The 18,067-nt window shown below is 36.1% G+C and overlaps 1 protein-coding gene and 1 pseudogene across 2 annotated transcripts in view; both read left to right on the top strand.

The window, feature by feature from the left end:
- Positions 1–18,067, top strand: part of LOC143653903 (endogenous retrovirus group K member 8 Gag polyprotein-like) — a 154,438-nt gene that overhangs the window by 82,406 nt on the left and 53,965 nt on the right. The gene's annotated exons all lie outside the window — the stretch shown is intronic.
- LOC143653111 (keratin, type I cytoskeletal 18 pseudogene) lies at positions 13,498–15,045 on the top strand (annotated as a pseudogene).

Consider the following 18,067-nt stretch of genomic DNA (forward strand, 5'->3'; position numbering starts at 1 on the left):
AAGCTTGCTAATTGCAGCATTGTTTGCGATGGTGAACAACTGGAAACAATTTAAATGCCCATTATAGGGAAGTGTGTAAAAAAATAGGTGTAATCCTACAGTGGAGTACTACGCAGATAAGGTAGATCTTTTATGTACCATCTTATGTGCTTGAGAACTTGAGAAGTTTCTATTTGTAAAATAATTTAGACAGTTCATACAAAGGTAAGTCTTTCCTTGACATAAACCTGTGGTTCACAGTACTAACCTTTCAAACATTTCTTTATACATCTTCAGCTATATAAGTACATGAATATTTTTGGTCACTGTTTTTATACTAATAATAGCAGTCATATTGTTTATATCATTCTTCAGCTTATTTTACTTATTTGTTATGTTTTGAGGGTACTCTCTGTCAAAATACATTATAGTATTCATTCCTTTTAACCTTTCCCTGGTTTTCCAGATGATGACTATACAACAGTTTAAAAGCAACTATATTTGTACATTGGCTATTTAAATCCTTCTTCACTAGTTCAGGATTGATTCTATGATTTGTAGTGGTGTTGAGACTTCTGAAAATGGAATGCTTGTAAATAAAACCTAATAATAGTTTGTTGGTAAATGTCTAGAGAAGAATAAAAAGTATGACGGAAAAGTATCAAAATCATTTTCAGTGGTTACCTTAAAGGAAGATTGTATAAATTTTACTTTTTGTGTTCTGCATTTCTGTTTTGTGAACTGCGTATAATAATAATAAACTACATAATGATTAGAAAGTTATAAAACATGGACGAGAGAGAGTTTGCCTTGTCTAAGATAACATAACTTTTAAAGGTTAGACCCACAATTTGAAAATGGGTATTCCTGACACTAGAGGTCATTTTCTCCCATTCTTCCAGTATTTTCCAAATTTGCCTAAGATTAGGTTTAAATATACAAAATCCAGACATACTTATGGAATTAGAAACTGCTATTTTTTTGTGTTATTAATTCTCTTTGTAAAGTTTAGCAGCAAAATTAGTAGACTCTTTGCTAGATGCATCATTGCCTTCTAGAGTCCATTTCTCTGCTCCTTGCAGCTGGCTGAGGCCATGTGTGAGGACTTGGTTCAGTGGATTAGGAGTGGAATTGATGCATCTTGGGTCATATTCTGAGACAATGTCTCTTACTTTGGCTTTTTTTCTTTTCACCTTCACCACAACTGGGAAATAGTAACAACTGCAGCAGCCATTTTGGATCAAGACAAAGCAGTCACTCTGGAGTGATGGGCTTTATTTGTTAGCCTGTGTCCTTAGATGAAACTATGGAGCAAAATTATCCATCTATCCCAAACTGCCCACCTACCCTTGGATTTTTATAGGTTCTCTTTCATATAAACCACTGTGTTTTAAGTCTTTTGGGGTGTATCTTAGTTTATACACCACTTTATAGACTTCCGAAACAGAATCTGCAAAGGAGGGCATAGGAATATGCCTTTTGGGGGGTAAATATCTTAGTTGATTTTTATATTCAGGCAAAAACTATGCTTTACCTAGAATGTATAATGATAGTGACTAAATGTACAAATTAAAAAAATGTTTTTGCATGAGGAAGAACAAAGAAATGTCATTACTGCAGGGTGTTGAAAATAGATGGTAATTAATATTTTAAAATTTTAACTTATGTGTGAGACTAAAGCAAAAAATGTTTATTTGGTACAAAATTTATATTTTGACTAGTGCATTTCCTAATATAACTTATGTAGACAGCTTAGTTGAACACCATAAGTACATGGATCCTTGAGCAGGGCATGAGATTTTGTTGGTTTTCCAGAGTGATGCCCCATAAATCCCAGAGTGATTTGAACAGTAAATAAAAAAGTATTTGCAAAGTCTCCTTCGGGGAATGGTGAGAAAGGGGGAACATTCAACTTCCCCAAGTTGAATTCTTGATATTCTCACAATCAGTGGGGACAACCAAAGCAACAGACTGAGCTCCCAATCTTGGGGTTTGTTCATATGAAACTTAAACTCACAGAGGATAGGTCAAGTTTACTTAAAATTAGGCCTAAGAGTCACCCCCAAGAGAACCTCTTTTGCTGCTCAGATGTGGCCTCTCTCTCCAGCCAACACAACAAGCAAACTCACCACCCTCCCTGTCTACGTGGGACATGATTCCCAGGGGTGTGGACCTTCCTGGCAGCATGGGACAGAAATTCTAGAATGAGCTGAGACTCAGCATCAAGCACTGAGAAAACCTTCAGGACCAAAAAGGGGAAGAGTGAAAAGAGACAAAATAAAGTGTGAATGGCTGAGAGATTACAAACAGAGTCAAGAGGCTATCCTGGAGGTTATTCTTACATGCTAAATAGTTATCACCTTGTTAGTCAAGATGTAATGGAGAGGCTGGAAGGAACTGCCTGAAAATGTAGAGCTGTGTTCTAGTAGCCATGTTCCTTGAAGATGATTGTATAATGACACAGCTTTCACAATGTGACTGTGATTGTGAAAACCTTGTGTCTGATGCCCCTTTTATCTATTTTATCAACAGACGAATAAAACATATGGAATAAAAATTAATAATAGGGGGCACAAATGTTAAAATAAATTTAGATTGAAGAAGAAATAGTGAACATGGAAGCTGGGGCCTTGTCAGAAGTATGAATGAAAACAAAGTGAAATAGATTTAGGCTGTTTGAGTGTCAGGTGGTTGTTGTCTGTCTGTCTGAATGTCTACAAAATGGTTGCCGGTCACAGAAATCCCGAGATGAGCCAGGGCCCAGCATGAAGGGATTGAGAAGACTTTCTTAACCGAAAAGGGGAAGAGACAAATCTGAAAAGATAAAGTGCAAGTGACTGAGAGTTTTCAGAGTTGAGAGGTTATCCTGGAGGTTATTCTTATGCATTATGCAGATATCCCTTCTTAGTTTACAACATACTGGTGTGGCTAGAGGGAAACACCTGAAACTGCAGAGCTGTGTTCCAGAAGCCTTGTTTCTTGAAGATGATTGTATAATGATACAGGTTTTACAAGGTGATTGTGTGATTTGTGAAAACCTTGTATCTGATGCTCCTTTTATCTACCTTATTGACTGACAAGTAAAACATATGGATTAAAAATAAATAAATAATAGGGGGAAAATGTTAAAATAAACTTAGTACATTGACATGCTGGTGATCAATGAAAGGGAGGGATAAGGGTTACGGTATATATGAATTTTTTTCTGTTTTCTTTTTATTTCTTTTACTGAATTGATACAAATGTTCTAAGAAATGATCATGATGAATATACAAAAAAAAAAAAAACCAAAAAACAAAGACTATGCTGTATTTTTTTTAAGGGATTCACCCACAACCAGGTAAATGGATAATGACATCATAGTCAATGGTGCATTATTTCCCACTTATTATAATACTGCCAGTTCTAACTAAGAGAAATTTTGGTAGCAAAAATAAAAAAACACACATTTTCCAAAGTTTTGCATTAATTATAAATTTAATTCAAACTTCTTTACAGATTATTATGATAGCTTTGAAGAAACAAAGCTTCTTCGTTAAAATGTTTTCTCCTTTCTTTTTGAAGAATCAGTGTTAAAATCATATAAACGTTACAGAAAGATAGCTAATAAACAGAAAAATGATAGATTATGAAAGTTATTTATTTATAGGGTAAATAGTGAACTATTTTCTCTTAAGCAAATAGTTTAAGGTATATTATTTGTCTCATATCACCTTTCACTTAAGACAGACCTATTTCCTAGCTTATTTTCATAGATCCACTGCTTATCCTAGCCTTACAAAGGAAAGGTGTCCAATTTTTTTCTGCTCAAGTCCTAAATTCTTAATGCACTTTTTATAAGCAAGACTCATGTGCTGTGTGCCTCAAATTACTTGGAAATTTTTAAAGAGGTGCAGATTCTTGGCCATACCCAAGATTTATTGACTTAGAAGTTCTGGGAATGGTCTGAGAATCTGTATCCTAACCAGCTTCCCCAGGAGAATCTTATGCTTTAATGAGTATTCATTATGGAAAGAATCAGGTTATATTTCTTATTTGTTTTCTAAAACTTTTGTAATGGATACACCCAATTTTATTCTCAAGATTTTTGCTTGCTTGACTGGGACCACTTTGTTTCTACTAGTAGGCTTAGTCCACCCTTATCTCTAAGACTAATTCTGACTATATAGAAAATGATGTAAATAGCTACCCTCTGCAAGGGGGAATTACACTAGTCTACTAAGTATCATACTAGTCTGCTTGCTGCTGGTCTGGCTCTAAATTCATAATCCAGGTCAGATAACCTGGCTCCTGTTCCTCTCTTCTACTCCATTTTTTTAAGAAATTATTTTCCTTATTTTATGCCTTGTCTTGATTCTCTACTTGCCTCTCACTTTCCTGCTTGTAAACTCTTCACCTTCTTCTTGAGACTTTTATTTCCAGGCAGTAGGGTCCTGCCCAAACCCAGACAATGGCCAAGAGCATAATACCTGTAAAGATTCTTCCAAGAAACACAGTGCTATCAAGATTCTCTCTTATCTCGCCTTGATGATTTTTATTCCACACTTGCTCCATACCTTCAGATGTGTGTCCACCTCAGGACTTAAAAAGGTGGCTAGTAACTCCCAGACTCACATCTCCAATATTATTACCTGTGTTAATCTGCTTACCTATATTTGGACTATTGCAAATTATAAATGATGTCTTATTGAAGCCACTGTGTTAAAGGTATTTTTGTTATTGCTGTAGTTACAGCATTTTAGTTTTTCACCTTCTCTTATTAACTACTGAAACAAATACTGCCTTTTCAATTTTTCAAAATCCTGAATAGAGCTCTAATTGGCTTGGCCAGGGTTTTATGGGCACCTCTGTGGCCAACCAAGTGGAATATTATAGGAAAAACCCACTGGATGCCTTTAGGTGAATGAAGAGAGAAAGGATCCTCAAACCAACTGGGGAACCATTCCCAGAATAATAAAACATAGACGGACACATGAAAGAACAGACAGTCGTTAAAGCTGCACCAAAAAAAACAATTTATTACTTTTCAGTGCCTACTGCACCCTTCATTGCTGTTCTGTGATAATGGAGGATGGACCCTGTAAGCATTTCTTCTTTTCAGCTAGAACAATATTAAGCTTTGACAAGAGTAAACTGAAAGTAAAGCATGGAGAGGCAAGAGGCCTCATGAAATTAAAAATTTTCATGAAATTAAAAAGCACTTATTTTAAGAGATTTAAATTGAAGAAGTGTTCTACTTTGCTAGCTGCAAGAATGCAACACACCAGAGATGGATTGGCTTTTAATAAAAGGGGATTTATTTTGTTAGCTCTTCAGAGGAAAGGCAGTTAGCTTTCCACTGAGGTTCTTTCTTACATGGGAAGGCTCAGGGTAATCTCTGCTGGCCTTCTCTCCAGGTCTCTGGGTTCCAACAACTTTCCCTGGGGTAATTTCTTTCTGCACCTCCAAAGGCCTGGGCTGAGCTGCGAGCACTGAGATGAGGCAATCCGAACTGCTTTTGCTGTGCTTCATTGAGCTGTCTCATTTAAGCACCAGCTAATTAAGTCAAACATCAACCATTGCAGCAGGCACGCCTCCTATCCCACTGCAGATGTAATCAGCAACAGATGAGGTTCATGTACCATTGGCTCATGTCCGCAGCACCAGAACTAGGCAGGTCCACCTGGCCAAGTTGACAACTGAATCTAACTACCACAAGGAGCTAGAAGGACAGACGGCTGCAACTAGTTAGAAATGGTAATTTGTGAGATGACAAAGCATTAAGTTGAAGTACAAAGGAGAAAGTCTTTGGACCTTAGGAAGGCAAGATTTGTGATGCTTGGTTGCATTATTTATCCGTATCCCTGAATTTTAGGGTTCTTGGTCTTTTGGGTTAGTGTGCTAATTGTACCAATGTCTTTAAATTTGTTTCAAACCCATTACCAGGTTTGGTGGAGAGACTCCTAATAATCTTCAAGCACTAGACTCTGAAGCTTGCACTGCTAGCACATTTCTTGCTTAGACTCTATATTAAGAGACATACATAAGGTAGGAATAATGCTCCTATAGGGAGCATATGCCCTTGGAAGCCAAGAAGACCAAAAAATATTCACTGCAACATCATTTTAGCAAACTAAATTCAATGGCTCTTTAAATATAACAGATTAGAAGTGGAGGGATAATAAAACTGATATATTAAAGACTTCTAATGAGAGGGATTTTGCTATGTATTTTATTCAATATTGCCTAATACATTTACTCCTCCCTTTTGTGGAGGTTGTACCTGTATTTTTACATATGAGGCTTAGCAGGGTGATAAAAGTAACCCCAAATCTGTCAGAAGTGGCTTCAAACTTTCCTGAGTCCATATGAATTCTTTCTACCTCATGCTGATTCTCTAGCGGCAAAAGATTAGAAGTTGATGGTTGATTAAATTTAGGTCCTGAGACAACAGTAAGAAGTTATATCTGAGAGCAAAGAAAGGCCAAAACACAAGAAAAACATTAGACCATGTTCTCAACCACGTTAATCTAGAAACAATGGCTTCTGAGATCATTGTGTAAAGTATGCTCCAGGTGATCCTAAATAATCAAGAATAGTGACCTGCTGTTAATTTTCTAAAAATGCAGAATATGTGTGTCTAAAATAAGAAAGCGTTCCACCAGGTAAGGTTAAATCACAGTTTGAAACTTAGAAATGCTCTGCTGTAAGTAGCTGGACAGCTTCTCCCTCAGGGTATTCAGATCAGTGCTTTTATGCTACTTTACCTTTTGGGTTTGTAAGTAAAATGCTACTTAATCTGCTTCCTTGCATCATGAAGTGCTTTAGATGAGCTGATGCTGTAATTCACAATTAGACTTTGTCATTTTGAAATGGGAGTAATTTCCCTCACAATTTTCTTCATGACATCAGGCGTCTAATATCAACACATTATTTCTTCACTGTTTGTTGGTTTGTTTCTTAGAAGAATGTCAGTATATAGTTCTGATTTCAGGCTTAAAGAATATGAATAAAAACTTGAGACTTATTGAACTATTGCATGGGTGGTTTACATTTTGTTTTGCATTTGCACACACCGGTCTTTAAAGTGCTTTTGATGATAAGAGCTATATTATAATCAATTATCATTGGTCATTCCATTGTTGGTGTGATGTATCTTCATTGCCAAGTTTCATTAGCATCTACTTGAATTTAGAGCTGTTATTGCTAAAAGACAGGAAGAAATGGATACTGTCACAATTTTGGTACAAAATAAGTGATTTCTACCAACAATCCTCTTTTAGGTCAAGCATTAGATTTTATTAGTCATGTATGTTCTCTATTTTGTTCAGTGAAAGATAGAGTGGAGGAATAGGAATAGGACTTTTTTTCTTATTTATCTCACTTGAGTTATTTGAGGAGACATCACAAGGAACTAAGAGACCAGCTACTCTACTTGCTTCCAGTGCAGTATTCAGGTTCTCAGCATTACTCATGTTTTTCATCCAGTGGGTATCAATGAATTTTAGAAAATGGAATGTGACTACTTCCCAGAGAAAATGTTGTATTGTTAAATGCTTAAATTTGGACTTATTTTTTGGGTTTTCCTTCTAAGCATGTGGTGATTTCACTAAATTATTAAATAGTTATAAAACTTACATATGTGCCCAGAATTGTGACCATATCAAAGAAATGTAAGATATAGAATAAAAGAAGTAGACAGGACATCTATCATTATCAATTCATGTTTTCAAAAAGTGAGGCTCATAAAATTATGACACATTCATAAAATTATTAGTGGATCCAAGATTAGCTTTTATGACTTACAATTTTTATATTCTATTATGAATGCTCTCTCTTAGGTGGGGTATAACTTTCAAGAAATAAAACCTAGTCTCAATCCTTTATTATAATGCTCACTTTATGGCACTGCATTAGTCTCACAAAGAGTCTATGTTTTGAGACCTGGGCACATCTGAGGTCAGTAAAACTAAGTAGTTGAGTATAATGATAGTTTTTCCAATGCCATGAGGATTATTTGACCCTCTTTGGTCAAGGTCTAGGCTTTTACAACATTTATTCAGTGGGTGACCAATGATCCAATTTGCAAGGTTAATGTGAGTTATTTTAATTTATGATCTTTTAGATAGGGCCAAGAAATCTGGGGGGAAAAAAAACCTATTCTTAAGGTATAAATCAGTAACTTTATATTTAATAAGCAGGAACACAAATACAAGTTCTTCTTTCTTGTTGGAAATACCCACATAATTAATAGTTTATGACTAAGAAATGAAAATTCCTTGTTAAACGACAGCAACTATGTTTACAAGAAAGACGACTAAAAATGCCTTTATGGATGGGCACAGGATTGATTGACATGGGAGCCAGAGTTTGACATCTGAAGGCTGGATTGCCCCGATATGAGCAAGTGGTTATGCTGGTCCTACAAACACATGGGAAAGGATTTAGGAACTTGCAGGGTAATGTCTCTATGGAGCAAAATAAATAAGCTTGGGAAACAAATATTTTTTCCTAGTGTTTGAAGACAGAGGTCTTGAGTAAAATTAAAACACTGGATATATAAATTACTTGTAGAAGAAAAAAAAATGCACTGGGGTGGATTAGAAAGTGTAGGTATGGAAACTGAATATAACTATATTTAATACTTGTATTTATATAAATTTCCAAGTGTATAATATGGTTTTAGAAATCAGGATAATGAGCACCCTTGGGGATGTTGTTACTGGAAAAGGTCATGAGGGAGGCTTCTGAAATGCTGGTAATGATCTTTTTTCTTGATCTGTGTGCTAGTTACAAGATGTATTGACTTTATGAAAATGTACAAGTTATGTATGTATGATTTGTGTACTTTTCTGCTTATTATTATACTGCAATAAAATACCTACTTAAGAAAATAAGAATGAAATAAAACTCAGTAACAAATTTTGCTTGTCTTGCCACAAAATTCCTTATGCCATACCAAATTGTTTCTCAAACTGGAACAAACTCAAAATATGTTTGAAGAAGCATAAATTTTTAACAACTTTAATAGCTCTATTCAAGCTATATTTGAAATTGCATAGGGATGGGAGTCAGAAGATCTGAGTTCTAGCACAACTTTTACCATTCAATTATTCTGTGCCTCAGTTTCCCTGTTTGTTAGATGGCAATGATAAATCCTGTCCTTTAACCACAGAGATTTATTTTTAGGGCCAACATAAATACTATTCCTAAAAATAATTAACTATAGAGTCAATAAAATTTAAAGAATACTTTCTCTTTAGTCATGTATATCAAAGGAAAAATGGGAAAGACTTACTTTTCTAATATGTATATTTAGATTAAATAAACAATTTTAAAATCTTATTGCTAATGCCTTCTGTTACAAAGATATTCGATACACTTCATTTCTGTGGATTCAGTAATGTATAAGATCCTCTGCTTGCTAGCTTTGCACTATTTTTGCTCTCCTATGTTATAATTCTACAGTGTTGGAAGATTAAGCTGACTGGTGAAAAACAAGAGAACCTGTCACTTTTCTGCTTTGTTACTCTCTTTATAGTCACCATTTCCTGAAAATGTATTAAATGAAACTAGAAAGAGCTGTGAGGCATTTAAATAAATTGCTGACTTGTTCAACTTTACCAAAAAACCCTGAATATTTATTCTCTCTTGCCCACAACCTTACATCGATGTCTTAAGCTGCTTTATCAACCTGTTCAAACTCCATTATCAACCCAACTTAGGGACAGTAATTTCACCTCTCTTTCTGCCATTTGGTGGAGACAGGTTTTGTGCAAATATAATCTATTCCTTACTGAAGAATTTTATTCTAAATAAAGGTGAGAAGTTGCACAAGGAGCATATAGCAAATGAGTACCAAATGAAGAAATTTTGAAAAGCGATTTGGGAAGGCTAAAGGAAGCAATTTTTCTGCAGTAGAAATCAGTTTAATTGAAATTCAGCTACAGATTACTCTGTCTCTGTCTCTCTAAAAAAAGGATAGTCTTACTCTGTTTTTCTTTTAGAACAGCTAATTTAGCAAACAAAACCAAATCTTTCTTTTGCTTTATAAATTAGGTATCTTACACCAATTAAGAAAATGCTTGATGACATAGCTAATACTTTGCTGCAATGCAAAATGTGACATTTGTACTATGGCAAAGATTACATGAATTTATTAAACTCTTGCAGTATAAGCAATACTGAGATAAGAATAACAAAGAATCCAAGTAGACAGATGATAGATTTGCCCTCAAGCATTTTATAATCTAGATTAATTCTGGAGCGGGTACTCACGGTGGTTTGCTGGATTTTACTTTTGAATCCAGAGGATAATTTTAATTGAGCCCTAAATGAAACCAGGCCCAAAAAAAGTTAAAAAAAAAAATTTTAAATGTTATTCATCCTCCTACTCTATTTATTTGGTGGAGGAAATTTTGTTGTTGTTGGCTTGGCAGAGAAAACTGTGTAACAATGAACTTGCTAGTCAAAGAATGAAGACTGATGCCAGTTGTGCAGAAGGCAACTGGTTCAATATTAGAAGACAGTCTGTCCAAAAGACACTTAATATCAGTGTGTTACCACTGGTTTGAAGGCTTTGATTATGATATGATAATGGTATAGATCTGTTCATTTCTTTCTCTTATTTTGTGCTTAGGTTTCTTTGAGCTTGTTAAATCGTTGGGTGTATAGTTTTCAGGAAAATCAGAAGTCTTTTTGTCCATTATTGCTTTAAACATTTTTTCTGTCCCAACTTTCACCCCTCTCTTTTAGGGACTAATATTTTACATATCTCAGGGCTCTCAAAAAGTTGTCTGAAAGTTTACCTATGCCCTCTTCATTTTCTCCCCTGTCTTTATCTCACAATCTTAGGTTTGTATTTTTTATTGCTATTTCTTCAAGTTCACTAGCTTTTTCTGTAAAGTCGAATCTTCCATTAATACCATTTCTTATATATTTTCTCTCAGCATTTTATTTTGTACCTGCAGAAGTTCAATTTGTATCTTTTATAAATATTCCATATCTGCACTTAATATACTCAGTCTTTATTCTAGTTTCTTAAGCATGTAATAGATATTTATAATAGCTATTTTTAAAGTTCTTGTTCAGTAATTCTATCAGCAGTGTAATTGATTGATTGTTATTCTCATTATAGGTAATTTTTCTTTTTCTTGTTTCTTTGCATACCTGGTAAATTTTCATTGAGTACCAGAAATTGTGAATTTTACCCTGTTAAATGGTGGATATATTTGTATTCCTAAAAATATTTTTTTAATAAAATATTATTTGAGCTTTGTTCTGGAATTTACTTATTTCTTAGAAACTGATTGATAGATTCATGTTTGCCTTTAAGCTTTATTGAGCAAAATTGTAGCAGCCATCATTCTAGGAATTATTTTGTGCTATTACTTAAACAAAACCCTCCTGAGTACTTTTCCCACAGCTCTCTGAATTATGAGGTTTTCTACTTTGTCTGTGAGGAACAGAAAATATTCCTTGTAAGAAGTGAGTTCCAGAGATTGTTCCCTCAAATCCTTTTGGGGGATTGTTTCTCTGTCTTTGGGAACTTTTCTTACCCACATTTTATAATTGCTACTGAGCTGAAGGCTTAAAAGGGACTTGGGGAAGTTCTCGGGTGTCCATTCTTTGTGTAGCTCTCTGTCTGTGGTACACTGCTTTTTAAATTATAAGTATCTTAGTCTATCCTATCTCTCAGCTATTTTTCAACTCAGGAGAACATGAGGCTCAACTTGGGTTCTCTTTGTACTATACCCATTATTTAAGAAAATATTTCATAAGTTGGTACAATAATGGGTTCACCTCACTTATTTACTTTCTCAAAGGGATAAATGCTTTTTGATCCCTGAAGTCCAATGTCTTGATAACCATTGTTTCATATATCCTGTCTATTTATTTGTTTGTTTATTTATTAATTTTAACTGGAATCCAGAGGACCCATTTGAGCTCCCCTGAACTTCTGGCCTACAGAATATGAGATATTCACTGAGTGTTGTTTGAAGTTGCTAAATTTTTGGTAATTTGGTAGGTAGCAATAGAAAATTATCTATCTAGCTATCATATATCATACTCTTTTTTTTTCCAAACCATTTGAGAACAGGTTGCATATATCATGTCCCTAGATGCTTCGTTGGCTATTTTCTAAGAATATGGTTATTCTCTTTAAGTACAATGTATTTATAAAATTACAGAAATTTATCATTGATACAATGCTTTTATATTATCTATTACCCATATTTCACTTTGGTCATTTGACCTAATAATATTTTAATACATTTTTCCTTTTTTTCAGTGAGAATCCAGTTTCAAATCAGATATTCCATGTAGTCATCATGTGTCTTTTAACTTAAAGTATGTTCTCAGCCTTTCTTTGTGTTTTATGACATTGATATTTTTGCAGAAAACAACAGCTCTTAAAGTTTTGGGTTTGTGTAAATGTTTCCTTATGATTAAATTTATGTTTTGCATTCCTGGCTAAAATGTGATGCTACATATAAATGGTTCTAGATCCATTTAAATGTATCACAACTGACATCACATGATGTCAAATTGCCCCTAGTTGGTCACATTAATTTTCATTATCTGATCAAGCTGTTGTCCTTGGCAAAGTATAGTTACTAATTTTTCCACTACAACTAATAAGCAGTCTGTAAGAAGATACATTAGAACCAAGAGAATATTCTGTTCACTATCAAACCTTCCCTCCTCCCAAGATTTAGCTGTCCTTTGATGATTTGTGTGTGAAATAATTATTACTATGATGGCTGAGAAGTGATGATTTTCCTACTTTAGCATTCTTTTCATATTTGCCATTTGACCACAGTCATTCAGCTATAAAGAATATCTCCCTGATCGACCCTATTTATTTTGTTTACACTATTTATATCAATATAGGCTCATGTTTTTGTATCTTTTTTCTATAATTTATAATTCATTCTGCCTTTCAATTGTTTTGGCTGCCCAAATCACTTCAACTGGTGGCCTCTTCAGGGTGACATGGCTCTATCACTTTTTTGAGAAGTTCTTTCCTTTCTGAAATAATAAGTTACACAGGCTCTGTCCTGTCTTGGCCTGGAATCAGCCCTTTCTTCAAGGATCCTTGGACAACATAGATATCTTAACTTGAGGAATTATACAAATGAAACCGTGCTATAAGAATATTAGTCTTGAAATAGAATACAGGGTGGATAGAATAGGAAGCCAAGTTACGAGTTACTAAAAACTTTGAATCTAATTCTTATTATTTTATTTTCTTTTTTGTATATCTTGGTAATATGCTGGGGTGACTTTGTTTATTCTGGAGAATATGTACCAATTACTTGTTCTTTCTTACTGTCCTCCATTTCATCAAGGAAAACACTCATGGCGTTACCTTGATGATTGCTTATTAAGTTTCACATCTCTCTCTATATTTATCTTTGACATCTCTGTTTGACATCTCCATGCTATACATGGAGCCAGAATAAAGATTTAAAAACTCATTTTACAATCTGCAGCCATATCCTGTATCCTGGCCTCTCACCTTCCTCCCCAGACAACATGAGTTTCACCACCTGTTCCACCACCTTCTCTACCAACTACTGATCCCTGGGCTCCATCAGGTTGCCCAGCTACCTGGTCTGGTCCACCAGCAGTACAGCCAGCACCTATGCAGGTGCCGGTGGCTTGGGCTCCCAGATCTCTGTGACCCTTTCCTCTAGTTCCTGGGGGAGCTGAGGGGCTGGGGGCCTGGTGGGAATGATGGTCATCCAGGGTGAGAAGAAGACCATGCAGACCCTGAATGACCACCTGGCCTTCTACCTAGACATGATGAGGAGCCTGGAGACTGAGAATTGGAGGCTGGAGGGCAAAATTTGGGAACACCTGGAGAAGAAGGGACTCCCTGGTCAGGGACTGGGGCTGCTACCTAAAGACCATCAGGAACTAAGGGCTCCAGTCTTTGAAAATTCCGTGGACAATGCCCCCACCCTTCTGCAGATTTACAATGCCCAATTGGCTGCTGATTACTTCAGAGTCAAATACAAGACTGAGCTGGCCATGTGCCAGTTTGTAGAGAGTGACATCCATGGACTCCACAAGGTCATTGATGACACCAGCATTACTTGGCTGCAGCTGGAGGCAGAGATCAAGGCTCTCAAGGAAGAGCTGTTCTTGATGAAGAACCATGAGGAAGAAGTAAAGGGCCTACAAACCCAGTTTGTCATCTCTGGGCTGACCGTGGAAGTGGATGCCCCCAACTCTCAGGATCTCAGCAAGATCATGGCAAACATCTGGGCCCAGTATGATGAGTTGGCTCAGAAGAACCAAGAGGAGCTGGAAAAGTACTGGTCTCAGCAGACTGAAGAAAGCACCACAGAGGTCACCTCTCATTCCGCTGAGGTAGGAGTTGCTGAGATGACACCCACGGAGCTGAAATGTACTGTACTGTCCTTGGAAATCGACCTGGGTTCCATGAGAAATCTAAGGCCAGCTTGGAGAACAGCCTGCGGGAGGTGGAAGTCTGCTACACCCTGCGGATGGAGCAGCTCAACGGGGTCCTGCTGCACCTGGGGTCAGAACTGGCACTGATCCAGGCAGAGGGGCAGTACCAAGTCTAGGAGTATGAGGCCCTGCTGAACATCAAGGTCAAGTTAGATGCTGAGATGGCCACCTACTGCCACCTGCTAGAAGAAGGGGAGAACTTCAGTCTCCGTGACACTCTGGACAGTAGCAACTCCATGCAAACTATCCACAAGACCACCACCTGCAGGATCATGGGCTGCAAAGTGGTATCTGAGACCAAGGACACCAAAATTCTGAGGCATTGTGGCAACAGATGCAGAGTTTCCTTTGGGGAACAAGTGGCCAATAAAAACTTCTGCATCTTAAAAAAAATAATAAAAAAACAAACCAAAAAAGTCATAGATTAGCAGCTTGTAGAGGGCTTTTTGAGGGCAATAAATTCTTACAGAATTGGAGATGAAAAGGCAATAAAGTAATGCATGCTAAAAAACAACAAAGAGCAATGACTGAGAGAGCAAGTCATTTCCAGCACATCCTATGTGATGGAAAATGAGACATGGCTTCATAAGGAAGCGTCAGTGTTCACTGGGCAACACTGAAAAATTATACTTCATGAGTTTGTGAAGAAAGCAAACAAATTTTGAAGAGTTGCTTATAGTTTGCAGTCAGAGTTTAGGGCTTGATAGAGGCATACCTAAACCATTTAAGGCTTCCTTATGCTTTTGATGACTAATCTAAAGTTCTTGTCTTTTTTTCTCATGAGTGTACACACTCTTAGGGCTTTTCCTAATATTAGAAGGAAATCCGAAACAAATTTTGTGTAATTCAAGTATCATAAGTATTGATTATTAAGTCTAAGTGAACTGAAGAAGAGAAAGTTAAGGGCTATCTAATCCATGATAATGGGAGGAGTTATTTATATAGAGAAGTTTAACCTTCTGAGCACTATTTCAGTTAAACGCAGTAAGGTGGATTAGAATTAGATGTAAAAGCAGCCATGAAGTTAATATATTTTCAAAAGATCCATAGAGAAATAGAGGCCTGAATTTAGTTTCAAGGTTATAGCTTCAGAGACCATTATTTAAAAATAGAATATTAATAATAGTGGCAATTGTTTGTTGCTTTTAACTATGTACAGACACAGGATAAGACACTTTAATCCACAATAACTCATTTAATCCTTAACAACCCTACCAGAAAGATGTTCTTATTATCCCTATTTTACAACTGATAAAACAGAGGCACTGAGTGGTTAAGTAACATGTACAAGGTCTCAGGGCTTAATGGTTGGAGTTAATATTAGAATTCAAGAAGTCTGACTCTCAAATACTCTGTCATGTTAACTTATTAAAAATCCATACAATGGTTTCCTAATGATTCATTTTGCATCTCTAAATAAAGCATTAAAAACTAAAACTTGAAAATAGCTACAAATCTCTAAGGAAAACAGAAAAAATGATGATAGTTTTATAAAAGAAAAATGACAGCGATGTACTGATTGCTTGTCATTCAGTTATAGCTGGAAGGAAATTAGACAATATATTTAGGAGCTCAGCAAAAGGAAAAACTAGATTTAAAAAATAATGTGTTTCCTGATAAGTGAAAAATCTTTCCACACAGTAAATACAAAATATAACCAAAATTAATGGCGAATGTTAAGAAGATACAGTGCTCAAATGTTGGAATAGAATTAAGAGCTTGGAATCTGAAATGTAATACATGCTGTGATAGTAACTATGGTGTTGGGACAGTCAAAAAAAAATCAGGGCAGATACTATACCCTGAAAAAGAAAAATCTACATGAAAATGACTCTGAACTTGGAAGTTGACTTCCTTCTAAAAAACAAGAAGGTACAACCCCCGCAAAATAACGATTCAAATTTTAGGCATATATCTTTTCTGTCTTTTTGAAAATTAAAACAAAAAAGGAAACAAACTCAAAACCAATGATTTTTAAATCAGAACTGTGCCCACTCTCAGATTCACTCTTAAAGCCAATTTTTTTATCCTGCATGGCAGAGTGAGTTGTGAGAGACCCAAAATGAGAAATAAAATTAATCATAATAAAAATAATACCAATGAAATTGCTCAAATACTTAGCTTCTCTGATATTTGAGGTTTCAAGGAAAGCTCAAGTTTCATATTTGCTGCCAAATTCAAAATAGAGCAGAGTGGAGGCAAAATGTGAATTGTGCAAGACATTTGGGTTGAGAAGAGCCCATTTAAATCCTTTCTCATCATTTCTGACCATACAGTACTCAAGGCCTCTTCTCAACCCTTTATCCCTCCAGCCATACTCAATTCATAGGAAATTCTAAATCAAGGATAAAAGTTTAAAACAACCCAGACTGTGCTTGTACTCATATTTGCATTAATTTGTTGCAGGATGGGCTGTTATATTTATTTCTGAGTTGGAGCAAGCTCAGTCAATCAGTAGTTAGTAGTTATATTAATGATAATAGCATCCATTGTCATTTTCTCATGTCAAGTGTGGTACTTCATTTTGTGCTGGTCCTATTCCTCAGAATTACAATTGTTTTATTTAGATTCAGCATGGCCAAGTTAGTAGTTGTGCTGGTTTGAAATGATGTATGTACCCTAGAAAAGCCATGTTTTAATCCTAATCTGATTTTGTAAAGGCAGCTGCTTCTTCTAGTCCCTATTCAGTATTGCATGTTTGAAACTGTAGTTAGATCATCTCCCTGGAGATGTGATTTAATCAAGAGTGGTTTAACTGGATAAACTGGAGGTGTGTCTCCACCCATTTGGGTGGGTCTTGATTAGTTTCTGAAGTCCTATAGAAGAAGAAATATTTTGGAGAATGAGAGATTCAGAGAGAACAGAGAATGCTGCAGCACCATGAAGCAGAGAGTCCATGAGCCAGTGACCTTTGGAGATGAAGAAGGAAAATGCCTCCCGGGTAGCTTCATAAAACCAGAAGCCAGGAGAGAAAGCTAGCAGATGATGCTGTGCTCACCATGTGCCCTTCCAGCAGAGAGAAACCCTGACTGTTTTCACCATGTGCCTTCTCACTTGAGAGAGAAACCCTAAACTTCATTGGCCTTTTTGAACCAAGGTATCTTTCCCTGGATGCCTTTGATTGGACATTTCTATAGACTTGCTTTAATTGGGACATTTCCACAGCCTAAAAACTGTTAACTTGCAACTCATTAAATTCCCCCCCCCCCCTTTTTTTTAACATGGGCAGGCACCAGGAATCGAACCCGGGTCCTCTGGCATGCTGAGCCACCATGGCCCACCCTAAATTCCCTTTTTGAAAGCTACTCTGTTTCTGGTGTATTGCATTTTGGCAGCTAGCAATCTAGAACAGTAGTTCAGTGTCACATAGGTAGTTAATGACAAAACCAAGCCCAAACATCCATTCCAAAGATTCTGTTCATGAACAGAACACATGGTAACACTTCCTTAGAAATAACTTATTCTTTGGGGGAATATGTAGGGTGACTTGGGAAGCTTATGGATTTTAGAGAACTCATGGGAAATATGTACATCTGAAAATGATTGCTTGTTTATATTATCTGAGGTCATTCCTGAATGTGTAATAAAGGAAAACTATTACTCATTCAATTTTATTTTACATTGTGTG

The sequence above is a fragment of the Tamandua tetradactyla genome, chromosome 13, assembly GCF_023851605.1.
Source record: "Tamandua tetradactyla isolate mTamTet1 chromosome 13, mTamTet1.pri, whole genome shotgun sequence".
Taxonomy (NCBI): Eukaryota; Metazoa; Chordata; class Mammalia; order Pilosa; family Myrmecophagidae; genus Tamandua; species Tamandua tetradactyla.